Below are 22,881 nucleotides of genomic sequence, written 5' to 3' on the forward strand. Positions count from 1 at the left end.
GGAAGGAAAAAAATACAGCAAGAGCCAGACAGGCACAAAGGCGCTCTTCTGCAAAGTGGCCGCTGCTCAGGGCTTGTGCTGCCCTGGGTCCCCTGACCCCCTGCTTCTTACCTGAGCCCCAGACCCCGTGCCGACAGTCAGGGACGTGTAAGGGTCTCCTGTTGTTCTTGTGCCTGTCTGGGGCCAGCAGCCCTGCTCCGGGTTTGCTGACCTGGCTCTGACGGTGGAGAAACGCCTCCCTGCTCCCCTGCCCTGGAGCACTAAGCAGATACTGCTGAGTTGCCCACTCCTGGGGGACTGTGCAAGCTGGCAGTGGCTGCAGGAGGGGCAAAAAAGTACAGGACGTGGTGCCTGCCAGTCATCTGGTCAAAACACAAAGTAACTCAGAAACTAAAGGACAGCGTGTGGGGTGGCCGCGTTCTATCCTCTGTGTCTGTCTCGACCCCCACAAAGGCTCTTTGCAGAGTTGGTTAACATCACAGATTATTACAAAAGAGGAGCAAGGTGTAAATTAGAGGTTTATGTTAGAAAAAGGTGCCCTCTTGCTCCAGGACACATGGCTCGGTGTGTGGTGTGTAGGCTGGATTTCAGTTGATGTCCTTGTGCAGTGTGGAACCTGCAAAACTGCACATGGGAGCCCTGGAATAATGAATAGAAAGCCACATGAATGACAAGGGGTTTAAGGCATGTTCCTTGATCTCTAGAGGCCTAGCATGTAGGCCTGGGAAAGAGACGCACTTATGTTTCAGTTAACAACGTAAAGCAGCACGTGATTGGTGCTGAAGCCTGGGGGCAGGGGATCCCTGAAGGCCAGCGTGTTCCTGGTGGAGTGGCCAGGCAAGGGGAGTGACGTGGACAAGGTCGAGCGATCAGAGGACAGCCTTGGGGGCACAGGAGACAGCTGGCCAGGACGAGCTGAGCCAGCTAATGGGCCCAAGGGCAGGACAGGTGCCCTCAAGTGTGACACGAAGATGACCCTCCCTCTAGGGAAAAGGCTTAGTTGTCCAGTAACTGGCATCCAAACCACTTCTCTTCCGCATCAAGGAAAAGGCAAGTAGCCCTTTTGGGAGGAAGAGGAATGCCTCATTCCCCACAGGGGCAGCCTGGACCCAGACCCGACCTCATCCAGAGGGTTCTGGCTTCCCCGGGTTCTGCACCCCAGATCCCGCTCCTGGCTCCGTCCCCAAACACCTCCTTCCCACCTCCATCTGAGAGGACACACGCGAGAGAGCTGAGACTCCAGCAAAGGAGAGAAGAAGGAGCCCTAGGCACTCAGCCAAGTCAGCAAAAATTTCTGCCGGAGGGAGAGTCGGGGTGGCCCGCCCTGGGGCCGTGGGCCCTCAGCCTCCGGGAGAGGGGTCTTGGCTGTGAGCAGGGAGTTTACATTCCCTCCGCACCCCCCGGGATGGAGTGCCATCCCTCCCCACTCCAAAGACCTGGACAGCTCTTGATGATGACCCATTCCCTGTCCCCAGGGGAGACAGAGCAGGCCCTGGCTTAGAAATGCCCCTCACCCCAAACCTTCAGGGGCTCCCCACTGCCCACGGTTACTTTCCAACAAGGCCCTCAGCCCCATCACCCTCGGCTTCTCCCCGGAGACCAGGGATCTTCACCCACCAACAGCCCCTGCCCGTCCAGGCCCCTGGGGTCTCCACTCGCCTCTCCCTCTCCAAACACCCCCTTTCTCTGGCCCCTAAAACACAGAAGCCACACAGGTGTGGCTCTGGCCTGGGTGGTCCAGGCCCAGACGGGGGTGGATTGAGCCTGCGAGGCTGAGCGGTTTCCCTTCTCACTCACAGCTTTTTGGGTTGGAATCAGTCCAGAAGCCGACGTCCCCTGCCCCTGGACCTGCAGTCTGAAAGTCACCAGGGCCTCCAGGAAGCCCTTGCAGACAGATGTCAGCTGGCCTCTGCCCAGCACACAGGTTCTACCACCTAATTCAGCCCTTTGTAACCACCCACCACGTTAGCCTCAGCATTATGGTGGTATTTTGATAACATCAGGCAAGTGCTCAGCACTTTCATAAGTACCACACAACCCTCCCATTTTACAGATGAGGAAACCGAGGCGCAGAACAGCTAAACCTTGCCCCAGTGACAACGTGGCCTGACCCCCAGTCTCCTGGGTCCGGGTGCAGCATGCAGCCATCAGACCAGCCTGGCAAGGGCACCAGGTGATGCTGGTTCTCGCTAAACACCCAGGGGCCCCGTGGTTGCTGTGCGCCAGCCCCTGGGCCCGCGTGGAGGGAGGGCAGGCCAGGAAAGGCGGCCCCTTACGCCTCCCTGCCCACTGGACTGCTGCCACCCCTGCACTGCATCTCCTTGGCTTCCCGACTCCCGAGTTTCTGCCAGCAGCTCCCTCTCACCTCCTGCCTGCGCCCCCCCTCCCCCGGTGAAGGGTCGTGGGGGGCTGTGGCTGGCCTCATAGGAGCCCGGGGCCCAGGCTGGCTTCGGTTTTGAATGTTCAGAGGCACAGTTGTTATTTGCACGTGAGGACTTGGAATGGAAATGAATGGGGGGCCAGCTCAGGCCCCACCTGCCAAGTGCCCCTTTGGGAAACAGGAACGAGCCGCTCTGAGCTTCATGCACGTGTGAGTGTAGCAGGGGGGTGCGTGATGGATGGCAGCCCGGGGGACGCGCTCAGTGCACCTAACCCTCTCCAGCCCTTCCCCATGCAAATCCCTCGGCAGCTGTCACAGCTCATTCTGCAGGGCCAGCTGCACCAGCTGGGCAGCGGGGCCGAGCGGTGTGGGCCCGGGCTCCCTCCCAGGGCCCCTCCCCACACTGCTGGCTTTGTTTTGCATGGGGGCTTCAGAAAGGCCAGGAGCAGACTCCAAAGAAGCTTTAAGCAAGGTCTTGTGGGCCTGACAGCGGAAAGCCTGCCCTCCCCGCCTGGCACTGTTCCGGAAGCGGCAGGAGGTGCTGGGAGGCCCTGTGGGGTGTTTTTAGCCCTGGTGCTTAGATGTGCCCTGGGGGTCGGGCTGCCCTGGTAGGAATCCTGGCTTTATCATTTCCTAGCTGTGTGACCTTGGGCAAGTTACCTGCCCTCTCTGGGCCTCAACCACCCCTTCTGTATCCTGGGGACAGTAATGGTCTCTACCTCCAAGGATGGGGTGAGGAATAGGATGAGACAATCCTTGTAAAGTATTAAGAACAGTGCTACCTGACCCTGGACCAGTGCTCAGAAAATGCCAGCCAACAACAGTAATAAATCATGGGTGCCAATCTTCTGAATCCCCCCCCCACACCCCCACCCGTTGCCAGTGTCAGGAGAGGCCTAACTTGAGAGCTGGAAAGAAGGTGGAAGCTTCCATATCCCAGAGGGACAAAGCAGCAGGAGCTGCTCTCTCTAGCACCCTATGGGGACCTCTGGCTACTGCGCTGCATGTGGACTTGAGTCCTACGCCTCTTGGCTGTGTGACCTCGGGCAAGTTCTCAACCTCTCTGGGCCTCGGTCCTCATCAAGCAAACAGGGATGAGAAAGCCCTTCTTAGGAGACAGTGTCAGGAAGACTCAGGAAGAAGGTCTGCAGAGTGCAGGCTCCGTCCTCCTCAAATAATCATTTGCAGTTCTCAGAGTTTGCCCTCTCTGGGCCTCATCCAAACCCTTTTCGCATTTCCTCCTTGGGGCTGCCTTGGGAGCTGGGTTGGGGGTCCTATCAGAGAAGGAGCCTCATTACATGACACTTGCCTCTCGGCCCTGCTCCACGTGGCACCCACAAAACCTCATTTATTCCAGGCTCACTGGCAACCAGCACTGGCTGTTTCCAGAAATCAGTCCCCACCTCCCCATAGATGAGAGCCTAATGGGTTCTGAGGAATTTCAAAGCTTCCCAACGTGACCACGGAAGGACAGGAGGCCTGTGAGTGCTGGCGGGTCACCGAGCTTGGGTCCAACCTGGGAGTGTTTGTGCTGTAAAGTGCCATGTGACTGAATAATTCACTTTGTCTCCTCAAAGTCACACACTGGCTTTTCTTTCTTTCTGCCTGGGGAGCCCCATCCTTGTTCATCAGACAGAGGCTTCTCAGGGCTCCTCTGAAATACCATCTCTTCCGGGAAACCCACCTGGGTTGATGGTTCTCACCAGCACCAGCACTGCTCCCACAGAAACGCTGCCCTCACCGGCCCGGGTTTGCCCCTTTCCAGGACCGGGAATTCCTGCAGTGGGATGCAGCCTTTTCCTTCATCTTTACTCTGGAGTCAGACCACCTAAGTCAAATCAGTCACATGCTGCTTGCTCCCAGGCCCCAACAAACAAACACGTGTGCTAAACACCACGCTGGGATGAAAATGCGGGTTAAAACGGGATTTTAGAATATTACCTGTAACGGAACTAATGGCCATAATTAATTTTTAAAGATCTTCACTCTTTTCACGCCGCTTTCACATACCCATCTCCCCAGGGCCTCACCATGTCTTCCACAAGCTGTGGGCTCTCCCCCACCAACTCCATACCTTCCTGTCTCCACCACCCTGGTTGCTCACCTAACTTCCCTCTCTGCAACCGCCCCACTGCAATTTCATCTGCCCAACATTTACCAAGTGGGCTTACAAAGCTCCAGTGCCCGCACCAGTTAAAAGCTGGTGATGTGCACAATTAACCCCAGCATCCCTGAAGGCGGGGCCCAGGTGTCAGTATCTTGGAGGCGATTCCTATGGGCAGGAGGCATGCAAACGGTCCAGCTCGGTGGTTCTCAAAGTGTGGTCCGTGGACCAGCACACTGGCCTTCCCTGGGAGCAGGTTAGGAATGCAGAGTCTCAGGCCTCACCCCAGACCTGCACTTCCACGAGGGCTGAGGGGTTCACGCACAGCCCCCTTTGAAAAGCTTGGCTCTATGAAGCATGAACTACGTAGGGGACATGCTCAGAGGTGCAGGGAGCTGAGCTGGACACAGGTAACCGAGGCACAGGTGAGTCCCGAGGGGCACAAAGTAGGAAGGGTGGCTCGGCCTCACAAGGGCCGGACCCCACTGCTCTCTCACCAACTACCTCTCCTCGAAGCATCCCAAGTCAACTCTCAGGCACCCATTTCTCAGGCCGATGCAGGCCAGGTGGGGCTCAGGGCTCCGCTGGCAGAGGGGAATTCAGCCGCCACACCCCACTCCCCAGCGTGGGTGCCTTGTGTGCATGCCCACAGCCTGGCCTCCCTGCTTCCAACTCTGTCAGGGTCGAAATACCTCCCACCCCAGATCCCACTGACCCAAGCACAAATGCTGCCTCCTCGGAAGCCAGCCTGAATCCATGCCGCCTTTGGTCCCTCCTCTAAGGCGCAGACTGAATCCCGACTTCCGCTGTTCTAAGTGGCAGCGGTGTCTCCCCCCAGACACGGGGCACCTTAGGATCAGAACCTCCTGGAACCTTGTCGGGTCTCCAGCCAGTGCTTGACGTGTTACAGATTCCCAGGCTGCCACGTCCTCACCAGGCGGCTGAGACTGCGAGCGGGCGAGGTGGGTGCTGGGCGTGGCCTCAGGCAGGCCACTTCCTCACTCTGGGTCTCTGCCCACCTGCCCACTTGGCTTTGTTGTCTGTGAGGTTCCCTCCCCCCACCATCCACCCCCCACCCCACCCCCCGCTGGCTCGGACATTCTCCAGTGAATTCAGAGTCAGTGCCTCTTTCATTATTTTTTAAATGTCAAAAAGTGGGGAGGGGAAGGTCAGTAGTGCTTCCTTCTCACTGATCTTCATTTCTTCCTTCCACAAATATTTATTAAGTACCTACTGTGTGCCAGGCACTGACCTTGGCACCGTGCGCACAGCCATGAGCAAATCGGGCCATCTCTGCGGCCAACGGAGCTTAGTTAGGTTTCAGAGGGACTGGGGGAGATAGGTACCAAACAAGTAAAACAGTATGTTAGGGACACACGTGAAGAAGGAAAATAAAGCTCAGGAGGTGGGAGAGGTGTTGTTGAGCTGGGGGCTGGAATTTTAGATAGGATGGCTGTGGGAAGGTAGCAATTCAGGAAGCCCTTGAAGGAAGTGAGGGAGCGAGCCATGCAGCTATCAGGAGGAACAGTATTCCAGGCAGAGGGAATAGCACAGCAAAGGCCCTGGGGCAGCGACATGGCCAGCGTATATGAGGAACAGCAAGAAGAGGAGCTGGGTTAGAACAGAGTAAGGAGGAGAGAGGAGGCCAGAGGTGGGGCTGTGGGCAGATCAGGAAAGGCTCAGGGATCACTATGAGGTCGAGAGTGATTGGTCAGCTTCCTGATCCTCCAACAGGTCCTCCTATAAAACCCTGGCGTGGGTGGCACAGGGGGGAGGCACGTAGCGTTTGCTTTGGGCTGCACCGAGTCGGCCGCGAGGCCACCCTGGAGCCCAGGTCTCTGCAGGCCCGCCAAGTGCAGCGTGTCTTGCACAATTTCCGGGAGCCAAATCTGACAGAGCCATCTGTCTCGAACAGACCCCAGCGCCTGCCTCCAGCTGGTCCCTCACACGAGCCAGAGTTCTCAGTGACACCACAGAACAGTCATCTGCTGTCCCCATCCCCTGAGATGCTCGGGGTGGGGGGGGGGAACAGAGGCGGTGCCCAGGGCTGTGTGTGCAGCCGAGGCAGCAGCCGTCCCCCGCGGCAGGTGGGTGACCCCCCCTGGAGCCCGCAGCCCCTGGTCCTTCCCAGGGTGGACACACATTTTTCAATAGCTCGTCTTTTTTTTTTCTTTTAATTATAAATTTACTTAATTTATTTACTTTTGGCTGCACTGGGTCTTCGATGCTGCGCGTGGGCTTTCTCTAGTTGCGGCGAGCGGGGGCTACTCTGCGTCGCGGTGCGCGGGCTTCTCATCACGGTGGCTTCTCTTATTGCGGAGCACGGGCTCTAGGCATGCGGGCTCAGTAATTGTGGCACGCAGGCTCAGTAGCTGTGGCTCGTGGGCTCTAGAGCGCAGGCTCAGTAGTTGTGGCGCACGGGCTTAGTTGCTCCGCGGCATGTGGGATCTTCCCGGACCCGGGCTCAAATCTGTGTCCCCTACATTGGCAGGCGGATTCACGGGCGGAACCGCTGCAGCTGGTTCCTGCAGGGCCCCAGACCCCAGGAGACCTCCGAGCCCCACGCCACAGAACGAGGAAGACACTCACGTGCTGTTTTCACTTTTTTTTTTTTTCTTTCTTTTTGGAACTCCCTACGCAGGGAATAAAACACCCCACTCTGGCTGATAATACAAACTCGCCTGACTTGAAACTTCCCAAGCGATAGCAGAACAGATGTTCCAATAGCCCCCCAACCTTTCATCTTTCCGCAAAAAAAAAAAAAAAAACACCCCCCACAATCCGATCTGAAGCTGTTGGGCTTTGGACTCACAGATGTGTCCGCCGCGGAGCCAAATAATTTTTGGCAAGCCGAGAACTCCTCGTGGCGATGATTATAGCTCAGACGTGCCTGCTCTTAATTTATTATAACAGGACCCAGCCTTCTGGGCCAGGCGCTCGACAACGATCTATTGTCAGGATGGACGTCTCCTGGTGCGAGGGCCAGCATCTGGAAGCCCACCTTGTGAACGGCCACCCTGGCACGCCAAGCCCCCGATTCGGCCAGGTGGTGATTTGAGGGGAGACCGGCCAGGCACGCGGATACAGACACCCCCATTTGATTTTCCCGAGCTGTGTTGTCACACATTCCCTCAAATAAATGTTCCCGTTTCAAGTGAGTCACTTGGCAAAGATACCGGGCGCTGATGCCAGCACGTGGGCTGAGCCGCCCGAACCCTTCCTCGGAAAACATCAAGTGGCCACTGTGTTCCCACTAACGAGCTGGGGGGGAACGGGCTCTCTGGCCGTGCGTGTTTTCCATGGCAGGGTTTGCTGCCCTCCTCCTGCTCGAGTGAGACGCCCACGTGGGCCCCGGGTTGTCAGTTCAGCAGCTCAGGACGAGGGGGCTGCGGGAGAGAGCAGGAGCCGTTCTGTGACGAGGTGTCAAGACATCACCTTTTCTGCAGCAACAGCCCAGGGAGACAGTCAGTCTCCCTGATAACCGGCCTCGGTGTCCCCATTTGCTCCCACGCGTCTGCCAGGGTCCTGTCGCGAAGTTCTGGTTTCCCGTGATGCTGAAACGGACTGGATCGAAACCACACTCTCTGCGAGCTGAAAGGTGCTTTCAAATTCTTGAGGGAGGTGTTTGCAACCTTCACTGTGCTTGTGGAGCACCTGGGGCGGGGGGGGGGGGGTGGGTGCTCCATCAAAGCGCAAGTTCTATTCTAAGTGGGGGGGGGGGCTCAAGACACTGCATTCCTTGCACGCTCCGGGGAGGGGGCTGCCGCTGGAGCACAGACCACACTGAGCATCGAAGGGCTGGTCCAAAGCCCCTCCCTGTGCAGAGGCAGCTGAGTCAAGAAGCACCCACTCTCCTTAGTTTACCAAACAGGTCATTTTCGGCAGGAACACCCCAGAAGTGATGCCGCATCCTTCTCAGCGTCTGATATCTGTAGTCCCTTGATGTCTTCTGTCCCACCCTCACGATGGTACCACGGATCACTTGGCGTGGGTTTAAAGTGACCACTCTCCCCTTCGCGATCAAGAAAGATCTCGGGGAAAGATGCTTTGAGACAACGTGTACGTCTCATTTTCATCATCTTTCTGCCCACTGATTTCCGTAACCATTGATGATTCCTGCCCGAAACAATGATGACTGCTGTCTGCAAACGGCGTTCCGCTATTTCCATCGTTCCCTCTACGTTCGCTGATAATTTTCTGATTCAAATTCTGGTCTGTTGCTGTACATCTGATACAAAAAGGAGCCCAGATACGGTTGAGCTGAAGTCTTCCCAATGCCTGTTTGCTGCCGGCCGGTGAAAGTCCGCACACAGCCGCCGAGCAGGCAGCCTCTGTTTGCACATTGGCCGCGCGTGCCAGCCCTCGCCAGGCATTGGCAAGCCTTCCCTTTATTAGTCCTGCGCCACCATTTTCCCAACCATCCCTCCAGCCCGAATGATCCCGACAGGCCACGGCCCACGACTCCCCACCAGCGGGCGTTTAACATCCAGTTAGTGGCCCTCACCACCCCCTCACTGGCTCAAACACAAGGTCTGCACCGAGTTCCTGAGAAGCGTCAACCCGGCAGATGCCTTAATTGGTGGACATGAAAAACCCAGGGCTGTGTGCTGTAGTGACAGAGTCCTGGGGGCCGGGGAGGCTGCACCTCTCGGAGGTCAGGCGTCTGGGGCAGGAGCAGAGGGAAGGGCGCCGGGGCAGGTCTCCCCGGCCACCTCCCCGAATGCTCTGAAAGTAGATGTAAGCGGAGGCTCCCGGGCCCGGCCCCCACCGGCTCTGCCCTCTCCCGCCTTCTCTCTGTCTGCTCATCCTCTGCTGTCATGTTCTTTGTCCCTGTGCCACACGCTGTGATTACACGCCAAGAGTCGTCCTGCAGTGACAGCTAAAGCACAACCCGTCGGGCAGATTCTCAATTCTCTCGGCCTCCTGACACGTGGGGCCTTCTCCTGGGCCGGGGGCATCTTGAAAGCAGAACCACGTGCTTCTGAGGACTGGCAGGCAGCTGTCCACGCAGGAGAGCCCCAGCCGCGGGCACGCACGGAATCGCAGGAGGAGGCACGGAACCTGTGCGGTCCCGCCCCCCGCTCCCCGCTCCATGTCACTCACACGAGGAAACCGAGGCTCGGAGGGGCAAAGAGATTGGCCCAGGGACACCCAGGCAGGAGGGATACACACGCAGAGTAGAGCAGAACTCTGGAGCCAGACTGCTTGGGTTCAAATCCCAGCTCCGCCCTTTCCTAGCTGTGTGGCCTTCAGCAAGGGACTTAACTTCTCTGGGCCTCAGTTATCTCTAACATGGGGGTGATAGCAGTCTGCACTCCCTAGGGGTTGTCTGAGGGTTATATGAGCTACCGCACTTAGGAAGCACGGAGAACAGGCCTGGCTGCACAAACAGCTGCAAAGGTTCTTTTCATTCTCACTTTAGTGCCCTTCCCCGGGTGCACGGGCCTGACGAGGCTGCAAAGTGCAGCGGAAGCCTGCCCTCCTGCAACTCCTGTCCACCCCCGGGGGAGGGCGTCTGAGGATTTAGCACCGGCCCAACCCCACTCTCCGGCCGCAGCGGGTGAAGATCCAGGTCCCTCTGGGGCCCCGGCCGCCCGCTCTGCCCGAGTCAGAGCATGCGTGAGGGCGGTGGGTCTCACGAGGCCCCTGTGCTCCAGAAGAAGAGTGTGTATGGCTCCCCTCGGCTGCAGCCCCAGCTGGAAGCCAAGCGGAGCCGAGCAGCTAGGGGCACACGGGGCTGGCACCCGCTCAGCTCCAGCTTCTACAGCGCCAACTCCACCCCCGCAGGGTATTTCCAGCTTCTGCCAATTCAGCACTTGGTTAGGACAGAGCAAGGAGGGGTGAGTTGGAGGCCAGTGAAGCAAGGGCAGGGACCTGTGTGGCCAGCGAAATACAGTGGAAGGGACAGTTTATGACTCCTGAGGCGAGGACATCAAAGGTTTTACCCCTTCCACCCGGCTCTCGTGGGGAATCCAGCCGCCATGTTGTGAGGTCACTCAAGCAGCCCTGCGGAGAGACGCCCCACGGAGACAGGACCCAGCTCCCCTGCCATCCGACGGCCCACCTTGGAAGCACATCCTCCCACCCTGAGCCAGTCCGCAGCTGAGTCCAGCCCCCGCTGACGTCTCGAGAAACCCTGAGCTAGAACTACACCCGGTCAAGCCACCCCTGAAGTCCCAATCCACAGAAGCCGGGAGAGACAGTCAATGCTCAGTGTGGTTTTAGGTCACTACGTTTGGGGGTGATCGATTTTGCAATATTAGTAATTAGTAATACAGCACTGAAGTATACAAGTTACTCAGGAAACAAAACCTTGCAGTAGGCAATAAAGGTGAATCTGGACTTAAACCTTGGTACAGAAAATGTATAAAATTATGGACAGAAAGAAGGAAGTCACATTCATGATAAAATTCTCCTAGGAAAAACAAGGGCCTTTGGGGTGCCCCCGGCTCCAGCAACACGTGTTGTTGCAAACCCCATTCCTCTGGGGGATCGGTGTCCTCGTCATGAAAACGACAGGCTACCTGGACGCTTCTCTGGACCTTTCTGACTCTGCTACTTGGCAATCTGGGATTTGCAGCCCTGACCTGGTTCTGTAAACCCCGAGTTCTCCGGAGACCCAAGAACTCTGGAGCAGGCCTTTTTGGTAAAAGCAACTTTCACAAGCCTGGAGGGAGGAAAGCTTTAAAATGAGTCAACCCCAGCAGGAGGCAGGTCACTGGCAGGTCGACGTAAACTAATAGTGAAAAAGCATGGTGACCAGAGGGTGGCCCCTGAGGTCGCCCCCAGCACCGCACATGCTGCCCAAGACCCCACAGGGGGCAAATGTAAACCCTGAGGCTCTGAGGGAAGCTAGCACTCTGCATGTGGGGGGGCTGAACCCAGGGACCCCGGGGTTTCTGGCTAAATAATCCTGCGTGTGATGGGAATCATACACCCGCTCAGACACGTGAATCTCTCCAGCGTTGCTTCTAGATCTTCTGAAAGCCCGAAAGCAGCAATGACGCTTAGAAGGAACTCTAATCTCTTGCCCCTCCCCCCTTCCTATCCGGTAAAGACATCACCCATCACCTGGGAAGTGGGCTGAATCACCTAAGAAGAAGCAGAGCCTTTGGGATGTAACTGCCCCCCTCACTCCCCTGCCGCCATGTCCATTCCCCTCGGTTCTGCCCACAGAGACCAGGTTGGACAGAGCCTGAAATTTATGTTCTTCTGGGGTTTTCTTTTCCTGGAGCATTGCGTATGGTTTTTTAAAGAAAAGACAAAACTGGAGTCTTTGAAAGTACTGGAAACTAACAGCCCCGACTAATTAAGAGGCAGGTTAGATTAAGCTCTGATGCAGAGTAACTTCTCTATGGGGCATTTAATACACTTGCTCAACCCCTGTGGGCCTCGGTTTAACCACCTACGGAAGGGATATGAGTAATAATTATCTCCTTTGGAGAGGTGCTGGGAGGGTTAATTAACTCGTGGCTGGGAATGCTTTGAGCCGCTCTGTGGCCGGCTGGAGGGGGGCGGGGGTGTGAACATCACCCCCCAAGTGCTGTTCCAGAAAGAAGCCATCACTTGCCTGCTGACGAGAATTTGTGACCTCGGATAAGTCCCCAGGCCCCAGATATCCCCCCTCAAGGTCCAGCACTGACGCCCCGTAAGATCCCTTGCAGCTCTAAAGCTCAGGGGTGCTTGGGTAGAAAGAGAAGCCGTCTGCTTCTTCACCTTTCTGGGTCTTTCCTTAAGGAACTTTAGAGCAGGGAGCACCATTCTTCCCAAACTTCCCCACAGCGACCAGAGACACACGAGCACAGCAAGGGCACCTGGCCCAGCTCTTCCACCTGGTTTGGCCCTTCTCAGGTGAGTTCTCACCTGGCCCAGCTGCAGGAACACATTCAGCCAGGGTGGGCTGGGCAGGCACCCTCAGAACCGGGAGAGGGTTCCACCCCAGGGTGCCAACCTCAGCCGCACCAGCTCAGCCCATGGGACCCACTCCTTGTACCCGGGCCCTCTGCTTGTCTCTGTCTTGTTTTTCTAAGAAACCAGACGTGGTAACGTAAGACAATGTCCTCAGAGGGCTTTGAAAAAGAAAAGGCGTTTATGCAAATACAAGGAAGCAAGGGACACGTTTTGGAAACTAATGATAATAGTTTGCAGGAACGATGTTGGTGGGGGGAGTCCCCCAATAAAAGAGATTGTGGGCCCCAGCGACCTCCGCCAGGAATTGACCCCCATGGGAGAAATCAGAGACTGCAGGGCTGGGAGGTATCTTGGGCAAAGAAGCCTCATCCTGGACCAGTGAGGGACTTTGTCAAGGTCACCGAGCAGGCAGAAGCAGGAGCTGGGTGCATGCTCCCCGCACCCTCCACGCTCTTGGCTCCGAGCTCCCCCCAAACACCTCAGGCTCTACCTGCAGGGAAGCTGGGTCCCCAAGGGCCAGCTCTGCCTGCTCCTAAATGACATGGGCTTTGGAATGAGAGCTGCAGACCTTCTAGTTCTGGGAAAACTGCCAACGAAAGTGCTGACTTCAGCAGCTGTGGGTGAAAGGGAACGCTTTCTGGGGCCCCGGGAAGGGCTCAATTTCCCCCCTCAACTCTGTGGGTGCAAAGAATTAAGTCATCCCACTGGGAATTCCTGGAGTCACACACTTTAACTCAGTGAACGCCCGTCTCCCCGGCTAGCGATCCACCAGATTAAAGCCGGCTGTTTGCTCTGAGATGATATTCCTTCCAAGAGATGGGCTTCGCTCACAATTCAGATCCTAACTTGGGCAGGGGAGGGTCAGTGTCTCAGGGACTTCACTGAACACAAGAGGAGTTGGAGTTCAGAAGAGAATCACCTGCAACCCTGGCCCAGCTCCTGGGGGATTCACAGGCATTCAGATACCGGGGCTCAATTGCTCCCCATCAACTCCAAGAAGCAGGCAGGGAGGGTGCAAGCCCTGTTACAGGTGAGCACGCTGAGGTGCCAAGCTCTGGAGCTACCTTCAGTGGGATTCATGTCAGGCTTCGCAGAGGAGTTTCATGCCTGGGAACAAGAAAACACGGGTCCCCACCCCAGGGACTTAGACCTGGAGCTCCCTCCCTCCCCGCTGGTTTCCCACCCTCCCTGCCTCAGCCACGACGCTCCACACCTGAGCTGGAGGAACAAACCAGGCCCCGAAAGCGTCTCTTCCACGCCATGTAACATCACATCATTTGCATTTTTTAAAATTGGGGGTGGGGCTTCCCTGGTGGCACAGTGGTTGAGAATCTGCCTGCCAATGCAGGGGACAGGGGTTCGAGCCCTGGTCTGGGAAGATCCCACATGCCGCGGAGGAACTGGGCCCGTGAGCCACAACTACTGAGCCTGCGCGTCTGGAGCCTGTGCTCCGCAACAAGAGAGGCCGCGACAGTGAGAGGCCCGCGCACCGCGATGAAGAGTGGCCCCTGCTCGCCACAACTAGAGAAGGCCCTCGCACAGAAACAAAGACCCAACACAGCCAAAAATAAATATAAATTAAAAAAAAAAAAATTGGGGGTAAGAGGGAGGAGATAGGGTGATATCTGTACATGTATAGCTGATTCACTTTGTTATACAGCAGAGACTAACACACCACTGTAAAGCAATTATACTCCAATAAAGATGTTAAAACAAAAAAAGCAAACAACAAAAAAATTGAGGGTAAACACATACCCCCAAACATTTGAGGTAAAAAAACAAAAACAAAAAACCCTCAGGAATTCATGCTCATAGGGGAAGCACAAGTCAGTCTGGGATCAAGGGATTTTTTTTTTTTTTTAATCTGCATTATTAGGTGCAATGTCACCTTTCTCAAAAAAGCTGATGAGAAACAAGCAAATAAAAACAGCAAAAGTGCCATTTGGTAAAGGGCACCGAGCCCCTTCCTCGAGCAGCAGACAAGGACCACTCACTGTTGCTCCCCACCATCTCTGATCCATGGCTCCACAGCCAGGACACAGGGTCTCAGGCCGAGACCTGCAGCGCCTGGGTCAGTGAAGGGTCCCCCCACTTAGGGAGGGTGAATCCAGGGGAGCCCCCTGCCCACTTGGAAACAAATCCTGTACTTTGGCCCAGAGAACCGGGCACCTCTCTCCTCAGTTTTGTCATCTGTAAAATGGGTCCTAATGATGACCTTCCTTATGGGGCAGCTGTAAGGTTCAAACGGGACCATATAATTAGAGCAAGAGTGGCCACCACTGTGCTTCCCATGAGTGGAGCCAGGAAAGACCCTGAGGCCTGTTTTACTACCCATGTCCCCCTTGCATACAGAGATGGCACCAGGACCCCATGTCCCCCAGGCAGGAAGGAGCCCCGAGGTGGAGGCTCAGAGGAAACCACAGGCTCCCCCAGTCAAAGGCCCTGCAGCCGGACGTCCTGGGGTCACTTGAGGTCTCCCCCAGGCGCACACAGCTTGGAGGACATGAGCCGGTCCCAACACAGCCCAGAGTCAGGGGCGGGAAAGAAACTTTAGGCCTGAGCTGCTGGAGACAGACATAAAAAAGAGAGGAAATACTCCACGGGGGAGGCCCAGGTGATGGAGGGACCCCCACCCCGACCAGGCCCCTACCTGCCCCGTCCCCTGACAGCTGCCCAGCTGCACCCCAGGGGCTCCTCCAGGTGGCGCCTCAAAGTGAGGCCTAGACCAGCATCACAGGTATCACTGGGAGTTGTTAGAAATGCAGAGTCTCAGGCCCTGCCCTGGACCCACGAGAGCCTGAGTGGCTGGCGTGCACATCTGAGCAGCCTGGGCCTGGGCTGGGCCTAGGCGGGACCAAGAGTGCGTTTCTGAGGCTTCTGGGCGGCTCCCACGCTGCTGTTCAGCCTCACTGCCCCCTGCCCTGGACCACACCTGCACAAAGGCCGCTCCCCATGCCCCCTCTGCAGCCTCTCTCCGGCCAGCTGCCTCTGGTCACTCCTGGTCGTCACGCTCCAGAGGCCTCCCTGACCCCACCGCCCTTTCTGGATCAAAGAGCCTTAACACTGCCCTAAAGAACTGGGCAGTCTCTTCCTTGGCCCTGCTGCAGCGGTAACTGTTCAGTGACTGTCAGCTGATTTTATTCACGTTTTTCTTCCCAAGCAGGCTGCAGGGGCATGGGGGCGGGGAGGGTTGCTGGCACACAGTAGGTGCTCAGAAAACTGTGGGCGAATAGATGACTCTGACCCAGCCCAGCTCTGAACCAGACTTCCTGGCCCACCCCAGAGCAGCTCTGAGGCTCCTAGGCCACCTTCTTGAGGTCCTTCTGCCTCAGTTTCCTCCTCTGGATTAAGTTCGGAGATTTGCGTAAAGTCCTCCAACAGTGCACACAGCAAGCACTCAGCTAAAGCAGAAGGGTCTTTGCAGCCACCAGAAGGGTCTTCCAGCTGCCCTGCAAGGTGGACACAACTGGCCTGGTCTAGTCCTCCCAGCTGTGTGACACCTTGGGAAAGTAACGCAACCTCTCTGGGCCCCAGTTTCCTCATCTGCAAAGTGGAGACGTGAACCCTGTCAATGCAGCCTAAGAGTTGAGACCACCTCCTCTGTGGCTCTGGCTGTCATGCTAGCACATGGCTAAATTATCTATGGGCTCCCCAACCTCAGAGGCAGGAAATGCACCCATTGCTGGGATGGGGACCCTGAGGCCTAGGGCTTAGGAGCATCCCCTCTGGTTTTGCCCACGGCCCTGCTAGAGCTGAGACTGGGCCTGTGTGAGGCCTGGTACCCACATGTGCAGAAATAAACCAGGTCAGAGGGCAGCGTGCAGGCCTGCAGCTCAGCCATCTGCCTCTTCCCTTCCCAGGCCAAGGGCGCCATCTGCTGGGGGCGTGGGGCTCGGCACCCTGGTGCACCTCTCTGCTGGGCTCCCACCTGGATCCAGGCTGGGTGGGGTCATGACCTGAATGTAACCACGCTGGGCCCCTGGGTGGGGTCCTGACTGGTTCCCCACCCAAAAACAGACCCCTGCGATTCGGCCTTGACGCCCACGGACCTGGGGGTGGAATGCTGGGTGCTGGATCCTCTCCTTTTGCTGGCGTAGTTCAAATTCACTGGGTATTTACAATGAGTCTGGTGAAGCAGCTGAGATGCAGGCCAAGGCACTTCCTGTGTGTGACCCAGGCCCTTCCCTCAAGATGCTCCTGCTGGTGTGAGGGCCCGAGCCCCTCCCCAGGCCGTGCTCTCCCACCCCCAGGCCTCTGCCCTCCCAGGGCCCTGGGCCTGGGCTTCCTCTGCGTCCCCCTGCCTTCTACACGGCTTTCAGGTCTGGTATTGAGGGGCTGGAGCTCTGGCTGGCTGTCCTGGCAAGAACTGCCCATCCTCCTCCCAATTCCTGGGGCTCTGGCTCTGGCATCTTCCTCTGCCCATGGGGGGTCAGGAGGGCAACACGGGCACCCCCCTGCACCTGTGGCCGGCTGAACACACCACGCCACGCTCTGCGGGCAGCCCCAGCAGAATCCTGTGCGGCTTCTCAGTCCTGACAAGCTCCCAGCGCTGGACCCGGGCTGCCAACGAGCTATGATTAGGGACACTTTGCTCCTCGAGTCTGCTGACGGAGAAATGGCAGAATATGCCTTGTGTTCCCCATGAACTGCAGAAGGAGCAGGGCCAGCCCCCCAGGGAGCCTACAGGGTCCAGGGCTCAGCTTTTTGCAACAAGGAGGTGGCAGGTGACCTACTCCAGGGGGCAGGTGCCAATGATCGGACCAGCCCAGACCAGTGCTCTGGGTTCTGGCCCTCCCGCTGGGGAGAAGGGAAAGGGCATTGAGCCCCATCAGCACTGCAAAGACTAAGCTGCCCATCAGCCCTGCTCGCAGAGGGCGGGCAAGCCTGATGCAATTCCAAATCCCCCAGGCAGCAGAGTGCACGGCCGCTGGGACCCCGGGTCCCAAGCCAGGCCTCAGGAGGGCCTCACCGAACATCACTGATGGGTGTCATCAAAAACACCCAGACGGATTTCCCTGGTGGCGCAGTGGTTAAGAATCCACCTGCCAATGCAGGGGACACGGGTTCAAGCCCTGGTCCGGGAAGATCCCACATGCCGCGGAGCAACTAAGCCCGTGCGCCACAACTACTGAGCCTGCGCTCTAGAGCCCACGAGCCACAACTACTGAGCCCACGTGCTGCAATTACTGAAGCCCGCGCGCCTAGAGCCTGTGCTCAGCAACAAGAGAAGCCACCGCAATGAGAAGCCCGCGCACAACGAAGAGTAGCCCCCGGTCGCCACAACTAGAGAAAGCCCGCACGCAGCAACAAAGACCCAACACAGCCAAAAATAAATAAATAAAAATTTTTTTAAAACAACAAAACAAAACCACCCAGACACCTCCTCTCCCTCCCTTACCTCTGTCGTGGTGGTAAAACACGCACAAGATACACTTGAACATTTTAGCCACTTTAAAAGCAAACAATCCAGTGGCATTTAGTACATTCTCAGTTTTGTGCAGCCATGACCTCTGTCTAGTTCCAGAACACATTCTCATCACCCCACACAGAAACTCTGTGCCCGTTCGCTGTCACCCCCCCATCCTCCTTCCCCAGCCCCCAGCCCCTGGCAACTGCTAATCTGCTTTCTCTCTCTCTCCATGGAGTAGCTTACTCTGGACATTTCATATATGTGGAATCATCCACACGTGGCCTTTTGCGACTGGCTTCCTTCACTTTGTAGGATGTCATCAAGGTCCATCCACGTTGTAGCCTATGTCAGTGCTTCATTGCTGTTTATGGCTGAGTAATATTCCATTGTGTGGATGGACCCCGTTTTGCCTGTCATCTGTTGATGGACATTTGGACCGTTTCTACCTTTTGGCTATTGTGAATCACACTGCAGGGAATATTCATGTATAAGTTCCTTTAAAATGTTTAAAGGTCAAGTTCACTGAGGTGTAATTGCACGCCGTAAAGTCCATCCTTCTCAAGTAGACACTTGGCTGAGCTTTGACGGTCCCACATCTCCCCTTCCGACCCCCACACCCCCCGGGCAGCAGGTGATGCTCACCTCGCCTTGGAGACGAGGACACCGGGGCCTGGAGAGGCTGAGTAGTTGCCTGGGGTCCCCCAGCTCTGGGGAGCAGGCCTGTGTGGCCCCGAAGCTGGCGCCACCCCCCTCCAGGCCGTCATCGTGTCATCTCCCAGCCAGCCCTGGCTTCCGTTCTTGCCTGAGAAGATGCAGGGGCGCTTGGCACAGATGGGGCACCGTGGGGTTCTCCTCCGCTCCTCCTCCTGTCCCCTAAACCAGGCCCCCGAGCGCAGCCAGGAGGGCCCGCTGAGCTCCTCCGGCTCACCAGCTGCAGCCTGGGGCCAACTGGCGGCCTCTCCAGAAGGGTGCCGGGCACCTGGGGCCAGGGGGTCAGGGCAGAAGGTGCCAAGCGACCGGGCAGCCACTCGGGGGGTTGACGGAACACCACGTGCAGCCGCACAGCACGCGGGGGAAGATCTCACCCAAACGGGACAGTTTTCCAGGAAAAACTGCCAAAATCCACCCAAGAAGCAGTAGAAACATGAACAGACCTCCAACCGGGGAAGAAACAGCAAAAGTTGTCAAAGGAGTCACTGCAAGGATGGTGAAGGCCAGACATGTTTCCTTCGAAGTTGGAGGAACGGATGGTTCTCGTACTGGAAGCCGCTCCAACGTGCAGGCAGAGACGGAGCGCTCTCGGCGGTGCAGCCAAGGGCGAGGAGGGGGCCCGAACGCCAAAAACCCAGAACTGAGGAGACCCGTGCAGGAGAGGAGGACTGGGGCTTGCCTGTCCCTCAGCTCCCGGCAGGCGAGCGGTGACGACGAGCAGGCTGGATGTGGGCCTGGGGACACCTGGGCACCGGCACCTGCACAGCCCACACCCCTGGGCCCAGGCTGGCAGCCGCCCACTCGGGGAGGGGTCGTCCACCTGCGGTGACCTCCAGAGAGGGAAGGGGTGAGGCGGGAGGGTGTCTGGAAGAAGAGTCCTTAGGAGAAGGCGCCCTGCAGACGCCGGCCTGGCCCCGAGGTCCCTGAGGGTTCCCCCAGGTTCCCCACCCCAGCCCTGGGGCCTCTGCCTGCTCCCCCAGAACGAGGCACGTCTCAACCAGAATGTGACCCAGAAGCTGCCACCTCCCCCCTCCCCTGGCTCCCTCATCCCCTCCCTCCAGGTGATGCTGTCCTCCCCACTGGGACTCTGTCCCAGGACCCAAGACGGTGGAAAAGGGGGGCATCGGTCAGAAGACCCCTGCTGGCCTGTGACCGCCCCCGCCCCCACCCCTTGGCCCCTCTGGGCCTGTTTCCAGCTGTACGACGGGGCTGGTTCTAGAGGCCCCGAAGGCTTCTCCGGATGGGGCAACATTCTGATGCTGCAAGTGACAGGCAAGCAGTCTGTAAACCTTGAAGGTTCGTCATGGCTGCCCTCCCTGGCCTGGACGGGGTTTTCAGGCTTTGGGGCGCCTCTCCACTCACCCCCCAAAGACTGCTGATGCCAATCACCACCATGACACTCTGCCACCACTTCCAGACCTTGTGTCCCTGAGACACTCTGCACCCCACCCAGCCCCAGAAGCAGACAAAGATCCAAGCAGAGATGTCAGAGCGGGAGCTCAGTGGTCCCCCAGGACAGGAGGGAGCTGGGGTATCTATACACCAACCCAGGCCAGGTGTGCACCTGGGGCCCCAGAAGCACCTAGAAAAGAAAGCCATTCAAGGGCAGGTAGCTGGAAGGTGGGCCTGCAGGATGAAGGGGGTCGGGGTACGGGCGGGCCTGACGGACTCTGACGTGCCTCCAAACAAGCCACGAGATGGGGGCACCGGCTCCAGTCAGGAAACAGAGAAACCAAAGCCACTCCAAGAGGGGGCAGATCTCTGAAGCCAGGCGCGTCTGCCCCCAAGGCTGTCTGCTTCCCAGTCCTCCTGCCCTGGGCTAGCCTGGGATGGATGGGCTGTCAGAGGCTGCAGACAGGCACATTTAGAAACTGCTCTTTCCGGAGTGCACGGCAAGACCTCATACAGGACCGCTCCCACCCCGGAAACACCCAGGGCGACATTCTCTGCGGCTCGCGGGAGCCGGGCTTCCGAGGATTATTAAACGGATTTTTCCTCCCTCTGGTGTGTGTTTCCTTCAAGGCCGCACGCAGGACGGAGCATTAACAAAGCAGCCAGCCCAGGGCAGCAACAATCCAACAAGTACAACAGCCTGCGAGCTTTGATTTAATAAAATCAGCCCCCACTGGGCCACTTTAATTGTTTCCAGATTCTGAAAACATTTGAAAAGAGGACGCAAATGGAAAAATCCACCTCTGGCTACCGCAGCGTCCGGAGCTCGCTGGGCTGGATGTCCACGTGGGCTGTGTGCTCGGAGAGTCACCTGGGCAGAGGGAGTGAGACCCTGATGTCACTGAGACAAATGGCCCAGGAGGAGAAAGCCACAGGGAGGGGAGGATCTCTTTATCCATCAGACCAGGCTCCTGAAGGACGTGGGAGGGAGAGCGGCCAGTCAGCACGGTGATCGCCCTGCCAGTGAGCCCTGGAGGGACAGGGCCCGGGCAGTGTTGCGTCACCCCCCAGAGACCAGGCGGCTGTGCCATGGTAGGCAGCACAAAGGGCCAAGCCCCAGGCGTCTGCACAGGGAGCTGGTGGCCCAGAGAGGTCACTATGGAGCACCTATCTGGTCCCTTCTGGCCAGAGTGACTCTCCAGGAGCAAAGCCACACCAGGCCCTGGGCAGAAGGCAAAGCTGCAGCAGCACAGGAAGAATGTGGGGGTGGAGCCCAGTGGACTTGAGTTCAGCTGTGCAGCCTCAGGAAAGTCACCTGCTTTCTCTGGGCCTCAGTTTTCACGCCTGCAAAATGGGCTGGCTATGCGAACTCCAAAGTGCTCAACAGCACCCACTGGTGGGTCAGTGGCACAGCGTGTGCGCGGACCACAGGTGCCCCGCCTATAGGGCCATCTCTCACCTGGAGACCCCGGGCAGACCTGCGGCCGAGGGCCAGGGTACAAGGGCACTTTGGCTACTTTCCAGGGGCACTGGGAGCCCTTCCCCATGACTTGGGTTTGAAGGGAGCCGGGAAGGCTGGAAAGAGGGGCTTCTCAGCAGCCGAGAGAGGGGCTGGGCAGGCAGAGCTGGGAGGAAGGTCGGGTCAGGAGTCCCCTGTACCGTCCTGGGTCCCCAGCCCTGTATGCCACCTGCACGGCGCTTGTAAGGATCTCCCTAATCAGGAAAGATGGTTTGTTATCGCCATAAAACATGAAGAGAGAACACGCAGCACACACAGGACACACAGCATGAACGCGCGCACACACACGCACGCACACACACTGACAGGTGCTCTCCCACCCCGAGCCTGACACAGATGACAGCCTGTCACGGTCTGAATGTTACAAGTCAATTACGCCCACCTCCCTGCCAGCCTCTGATGCCGCCAGGGGCAACCATCACACCGTATCGGGACACAGAGGAAGGACGTGGGATGCTCCCCCGGGGGGGGGCCCACCAGCCCTCAGGAGGCCACCACCCGTCAATCAGGAGGAAAGTGGAGGTGGGAGCGGCTCATTTATTCTCATCCCTCAACCTCCATGTTAAACAGCATGGCAAGAAAAAAAGAGAAAAACAGGGTAGTTCCAGTGTGGCCTCGGTCAAGTTTCCAAGCATCCCTGCCCTCAGTTTCCCCATATGTACCGTGGGGCCCATGTCCACCCCAGGATCGCCCTATGGAAGGGAAGCCCTTGGCTCAGAGGGTCAGTCTCTCCCCGTCCTTGAGTTTTCTGCAGCCTCCCCTCCCCCCCACACTCTATCTGGACCTTGGTCATTAAAATCAGAGCCTGCTGGGAACAGGGAGAAAGCGGGCCCAGCCACCTGGGGTAGACATGGGGCTCCTGCTTTAAACCCTGTGTCTGGGCAGCTCTGAGTGTGGAGAGACCACCCCCCCCCCAGAACGGTGACACCCACTTCCCACGCTGCTCCCCACAGAGGACCCACGCAGAGAGAGGGGGCTGGTGGGGAAGGGAGGTGAGGAGGGGTCGTGTGCGATGTGCAGAGTGGGGAAGGGGTGCTCGCCGTGCGGTCCCTGTATGGTGGTCACTGTTGCCACTGTTGTCACTTTTATCATCACCATCACATCATTGCCTATTAGGAAGAGGACGCTGGGGGAGCAGCCCCCGGAGCGTCAGAACGGGCAGAGGCTCTGTGTTAAAGGACCGCTCTGCACCTACGTTCTCCGGGGCGCCCGGCAGCCCAGGCCTGTGCTGCCGCCCGCCGCCCCAGCTCAGCGAACACAGCTGGTCCCAGGGCCCAGACACGGACAACCCATCAGGGTAACAGGACGGACAGCGCCGTGTGAACACAGAGGCAGGAGAGAAGGATACCGGGGGGGCAGGGAGCTGAGAAAACCACCCTTCCTCACCACCAGTGACAAACCCTGACATGACAGCCCCTGGGCTGTGGCAGGCATGGACCCAAGCTCATGACACA

At 57.7% G+C, this 22,881-nt stretch overlaps 1 protein-coding gene and 1 long non-coding RNA gene across 6 annotated transcripts in view; one reads left to right on the forward strand and one right to left on the reverse strand.

Annotated features, from left to right (window-relative positions):
* The window catches only part of GSE1 (Gse1 coiled-coil protein), a 421,270-nt gene that overhangs the window by 315,390 nt on the left and 82,999 nt on the right, over positions 1-22,881 (reverse strand). The window lies entirely within an intron of this gene.
* LOC309617365 lies at positions 5,584-13,969 on the forward strand. The gene is made up of 2 exons (XR_014237954.1): positions 5,584-8,082; positions 8,370-13,969. It is a non-coding gene; the product is annotated as an uncharacterized lncRNA (long non-coding RNA).

The sequence above is a fragment of the Balaenoptera borealis genome (genome assembly GCF_965194805.1).
Source record: "Balaenoptera borealis genome assembly, chromosome: 19".
In the NCBI taxonomy this organism is placed as follows: Eukaryota; Metazoa; Chordata; class Mammalia; order Artiodactyla; family Balaenopteridae; genus Balaenoptera; species Balaenoptera borealis.